The 6000-nt window shown below is 37.7% G+C and overlaps 1 long non-coding RNA gene across 1 annotated transcript in view; it reads right to left on the reverse strand.

The window, feature by feature from the left end:
* Window positions 1–4642, reverse strand: part of LOC116653215 — a 64272-nt gene extending 59630 nt beyond the window's left edge. Inside the window, exons 1-2 of the long non-coding RNA XR_004306728.1 lie at window positions 4574–4642; window positions 2568–2649 (exon numbers count right to left, since the gene is read on the reverse strand). This is a non-coding gene — a long non-coding RNA (uncharacterized LOC116653215). The remainder of the gene's footprint in view (window positions 1–2567; window positions 2650–4573) is intronic.
* Between the last annotated feature and the right edge of the window lie 1358 nt (window positions 4643–6000).

Here is a 6000-nt window from a genome sequence, read left to right on the forward strand (position 1 = left end):
TATATATTTATTTATATATTATAAATATATATTATAAATATATATATAATATATAAATATATATATAATTTTTTTTCATTACATAGTAACAGTTCTCATATAAAGATAACCAGAAGTGTGGAATATGGAGCTAGAATGTTTGGGCAAATATTGCTGCTTTTACTTTTGGGAAGGCAATCCACATTCACACTCACATGATGTAATTGCACACACACTCGTGAATGCTTAATATGCAAGATAAAGCTTCATTATACATAAGGCTTAGTAGATAATACAGATGTTAGTAGAATTATGTCACCTGAATACAGATGAGAAAACATGAGAAAAGTGCAACTGGTTGTTGTAAATGGTTTCACAACATTCACACAACACAATGTCTTGTGTAACACAAGCCTTCCAGTACAGATTCAGTGCTCTTTGGACAGACTCAGGATACATTTATATGGATTTGAAATACAAATTTAGGTGAGCAAAACCACAAATGCTATATTTTAAATTTGCAAAGATCAATAACATGTTGCCATCCTCTATCAACTCAACTTTAAAATAAAACGATAAAGAAATGTTGCTATTAGTCTGCTATTTAAGCATCTGGAGATTAAAAGATAAAGTGGTTGAATGAGTGTTCTCTGATGAAGATATGAAGAGTTTCCAAACCACAATGGTTTTCTCATTCTTCTCAACTTGGGAAAGAAAATACATCTGTACAGGCACTTCAGCTCTGCCACAGCACACCATGGCAGTCCCTACTGAAACAAGATTTGGCTTTTTTTTTTTTTTGCCTGACAGTTGATCTGAGAAAAGAAGTCCAAGAAAGCACTCGGCATCTACCAAAGCAGGGCTGAGTCTGGGAAACTGCAGGAAGTGGCAGCTCCCATTTCTCACACCACATCTGCTACAGTGGGTATTTCTTAAGGCGAATCGTTAACATGCTTGCTCAGTATGATCCAGGAAGTGTCTTCTCTGTTTCACTGGAGGAGCTCTGCTTCAAAGTGCAAACTTACTAGTCACAGGAAATAAGAAACTGAAACTCACAGAGAAAAGGATGTGGAGGAAACAGAGAGCTGGCAGATGTAGCTTTGTGCCAGGGATGATCCTGACGGTTCATAAATATTGATGACTCTGTCAGCTCTGAATGTAGGTTATTTAGGACCCTGATGTTTGCAGCTGCATGGTCACAGCTCTCTGAGAGGGTATTCCTGTCCTGGGGATTTGCGCACACCTAGCTGGCTACCCTGCTCCTACTAACCTGCCAAAACAATATTCTCTTCCTCCTCCTTCTCCTGGAATTTACATTTTATCAGACTGATGTGAAAGGGCAAATGGAAGACTTTCCTTACAAAACCTGCCTGCCTTGCAAGACTTAGAAAAGGCTACTGCAAAAACAGGTTGCTACAAACCAGGAGAGAGATAGAATTCTTTCCTTCCTTTTCCCTTCTGTTTTCTCCATACATATACTTTTCTTCCTAGACTCTTTGACAGAAATAAGCAGTAATACCTAGATAGCACAGTAACTACCCATTCCTGTGTGTACATAACCTAAATGTATGTTATAGATAATATGCAGCAATACCATCAAAACACCATCCTAGTTTACCTCTTCTTTTTTGGCTGTGTATCCAGCCAGACTCTGGACTCTGACTCTTACCCTTAAGATAAACTCATTTAATGTTCAGGTCAGGTCCTAAGTTTAATAAGCCATCCTGAAGACAATGAAGAAATGTAAGAAATTCTCAACAAGGAGAACCCAAGCCATAAAGGATTCAGTAGAGTATTTCAGCATCTCTGAGAAAAAGCATTAGGAACCCAGGGGGCATAACACTGGATTAACTTATGTTTTAAGAATAAAGCTTAAAGGAATACTTATTTTTGTTACTCTAACTCTATGGCAAAAGTAGCAATTGTTTAATATTTGCTGATAATTGTGAAAAGAAATAGGAAAATATTCATTTGTTATTAAATCACTCAATCATGGGGTTTGGAAGGGATTTCAAGAGTCCATTAAGTCCAACCCCCCTGCTAAAGCAGATACCCTACAAGAGGTCATGTAGGTAGGCTTCCAGACAGGTCCTAATAACTCCAAAGAAGGACATCACCACCTCACTGTGCAGCCTGTTCCAGTGCTCTGTCACCCTTACCATAAAGAGGTTCTGCATGTTAGTACAGAACTTCCTGTGTTTGAGTTTTAGGTCATTACTTCCATTGCTATGTACCACCAAGAACAGTCTGGCCTCATACATTTGTCTCCCACTTCTCTTTAGATATTTATACACATTTATCAGATCCCCTCAGTCTTATTTCCTGTGGGCTGAAGAGACCCAGGCTACTCAGCCTTTCCTCATGTGGGAGATGCTACAGGCCCTTTGTCATATTTGTGGCCCTCCACTGCACTTCTGTTCATATTTTTAAATTTCACGTGCATACATCTATACATGTACCTATTCATATGCATTCAGATGTATATACATGCACACATACCAACTCTGTATTATCATTCCCCACTACATGGCCATTACAAATTCATGCTTTAGGTCCGATTTTGTCACATTAAGTAAGGTCTTACTTACCAATGACTGACCTGTGCTCTCAGCCTTTGGTTTTCCAGCAGGGTTGTGATCTCTCAATCAGCATTTGTAAAAATACTCATAGCTATAACAGAGTTATATCAAATGCTGTAAACTTGGTCCATGTGGAAATAAAGTCAGAGTTCCAGCTATTAAATCAGATCTATTCTGGATGACAATGGCATATGTTTTAAATTTTCAGAGAACTTCAAACATGTATAAAGGCTTTCCTGAGGAGAGACGCTTCCCTTCACTGGGGTCTAGCACAGAAAGTGCAAATTAAATTAGGAGAGAAATTGGGTACAGGTGTGCAGCATTACTGCCTTTTGCAAGTAATCCCATGTCTCAAGCAGCATCACAGCATTATCACTTCACTGTGAGCATTTTTGTTGAATGTGTCAGACACCACACCTCACCTATTCATGGTATCAAAATACTTGTTAAAAAGCTTGGGCTTGACCTTCTGTTATAGATTACCAGAAGCTTTGGAAGTCAATTGGTGAATCAGCAATTATTTTGGACTATTATTATCACTGTTATTTTAGGTCCCATTTAATAGACATATAAACATTTTGCTTCTGTGCCATTCTCAACTCCTTCTGGAATCAAACTTCTTGTCTGAGTTCAATGCACTCTGTTCTAACACGGCTGCAACTCCAAGAATCTATGCTTCTTCCTCACTGCTTCAGGGTCCTGGTTTTAATTTCAATTAAATAGGAATGGAAAGTCAGAAGCAATTCCTGTCAAGCATGTGCACGAAGCTGACCTGGAGATTTGTGCGGAAATCAAAAATTATTTAAAGAAATTCTTCCGTGGACTCTCATTAACGTACGTCAAACTGTCTTTCTTCTTTTTCCTTAGATCCTTCTTATTTTCATTTTACTATTCAGTTTGTTTAGTTATAGTGTCATCACTAATACCTTCCAAATTTTTATTGCAGTTGAAGAAAGCTTTTTGTAAACTACAAGCGGTAACATCTCATACTGAAAGTACATCCAGACACAGTACACAACATACAAAGGAGACATCAGATTTGGATCCAAATTTTAAAAGGTGACCTCTTTCATTTGCCTCACTGGAATTATTAAGGCAACCACACAAGATCCATGTTTAAAAATGGCATAATGGTTTGTTAGTACTACAGCTTCATGCAGTGAAAAGCCCTATAGGAACTGCAAGTAGAATACACTTGTCAAGATCTAGCTTGGGGGAACAGAAGCTGCAACACTTCTCCAAGGAGATATGCAGGTCTAGAGTCCTCAGCAATTCTTCTGAATCTCAGGCATTGTATTCAGGTTCTCTGTTGGCTTTACAGTTAATAATGTTATACTTGCACACTTGCATTAATGTTAATTCAGTTTTGCTAGACATTTTGATATTATTTCTGTGTGCTCCAATGCCTCAAGTCATGGTTAACTGCAACTAGACAAATCTTCAGTTTTGCTTGAATGCAAATGATTCATCCTTTCTTTAACAATAACATTTATTTCTACACTCACTTCATAAGGTCTTAGCCTGTTGACACCAGCATGGTACCATTATGAATATATAAACAAAGAAAAATTATAACACTGGGACTGCATCAAACTTGTGCGTAGTGTCTGTGGTCAACTTTTAAATGGATTCAGCTCCAGAGAGCTTATCCACATAAAAGTAATAATTAACATTCCTGAAGTAATAACTGCTCAGCCACATTTCATACTGCAGGCTCAGGCACTTGCATGCTTCCAGTATAAGCACGATACAGTTCAGTCTTAAACCTGCCAAATCACAGCAGGTTACTCAGCAGGCATAAAAAGAATTGACATTACATTCAGCAGGGACTTTATCTTGTTTGAATAATCTTCCTTGCAAGACTTCTTCAGCATGCAAATGAGTTTCATTTAAGCGAAGTCAGGGAATGCAAAATAATTATATTATTAAATGTTGCTATTAATTTTTTAAGCCCTGTTTCTAAGCACAAATGGTTTTCTCAAGGCTAAAAATAGCCAACAGAAGATCAAACATACCTCTTGAGTAACCTCATTAGAAGAATTGATATTGTCTGAAGATTGAAGATGTTCTTTTGAGTCACTATGAACTAGGAAACAAACAGGAATAAAGTGTATTACTTGCTTCCAATCAGCATTAAGTTTTATTTCAAGAACACCCCAACTCGAAACTCTCAAGATGTGTTATAGTTCTCTCTAGAATAGCTCTGTTTAGTAGCATCTAGCAAACAGCTAGAGATAATTCCTGCAGAAAGATTCATAGCTCTATGTTCTGCAGATTAGCACTTGGCAAGGCCAACAAAAGCATCACTTTTGTTACAACATCAACAGGCTGAGTTATCTGGTTAGGAAACAGAAACGACACCTACAGGTAGATTTGAAAAGAAACAGATGCCTGATGTTTCCAAGCAGTTTCTGTTTTGCATCTCCATCCTACAGTGGCTAACGACTTTCAGTTGAACAGTTTCAAGTTCACCCCACCGCAGCAGAACTTCTTGCTTCAGCACGAACAATTGCTGCTTCTGAGGTTCAATAGCATCCTCTCACAGAAAAATATACTTAAGTACCAGATTTACTAGTGGCTGTGAGCTATTCACCCAGTAGATTTTAATTATCTCTGATTGCTCTCTAGTGATCAGCTGTGCTCAACATGAGTTTGTAATCTCCTTTCTTTACATCCTGCAGGCTGTGACAGTGGAGCATTACTGCAAAAGAGGCAGCTATTGTCATTTTTATTGGAAGTACCAAAGGGACCTTTTGTCCTTAATTACAGTTTATTCACATTCGAGATCAAAGCATAATGAGGAAGGCAAGAGAAAAAAAAGCCAGGGTTGCCAACTGGCAGAACATAGTCTTGCTGTTGTCCATGTAGAAGTTCATAAGAACTCTGCTCCCTTCTAGAAGCTGTATTACTTTTCAATATTTTTACACGACTTTTTTTCTTTTTCTTTTCTTTTTCTATATTTCTTTCTGTTTATTTCACAGCTGTTTCTAGTGTCCCTGCCCTCAATGGGAAGCATTCCTCACAAACATACCATTTATTGTTGTGACAATAACCAATGTCTTACCGTAGAAACCACTTGTTAGCATTTGTTAGCAAGCTTTGTTAGGATTTGTTTGCTACTTACAAACCCAACACATTAAAAAATCCTATTTCTGATTCTGCAAATAAGTGAAATCCAGTGAATGCCATCTAAGCACTTATGCAGAATCAGTTGACTTGTACCAACTGATATGAATGTGTCAATAAGGTAAAGCATTAATACTTGTATGTACAGTTAAGCTCCTGAGAAATTACATATGAGCTCAAGTGCTGTGTTGGATTGGAGCCATGAGACCTGAACCAAAACTCATGGAACTTGATCAGAGTATTTTAAATAACTTCAGTGGATTCTGGATCAGGTCCATGCTGTCTGTTAGAGGTATTGGCTACATTTTTCCAAATA

Source organism: Coturnix japonica, chromosome 3 (assembly GCF_001577835.2).
Source record: "Coturnix japonica isolate 7356 chromosome 3, Coturnix japonica 2.1, whole genome shotgun sequence".
In the NCBI taxonomy this organism is placed as follows: Eukaryota; Metazoa; Chordata; class Aves; order Galliformes; family Phasianidae; genus Coturnix; species Coturnix japonica.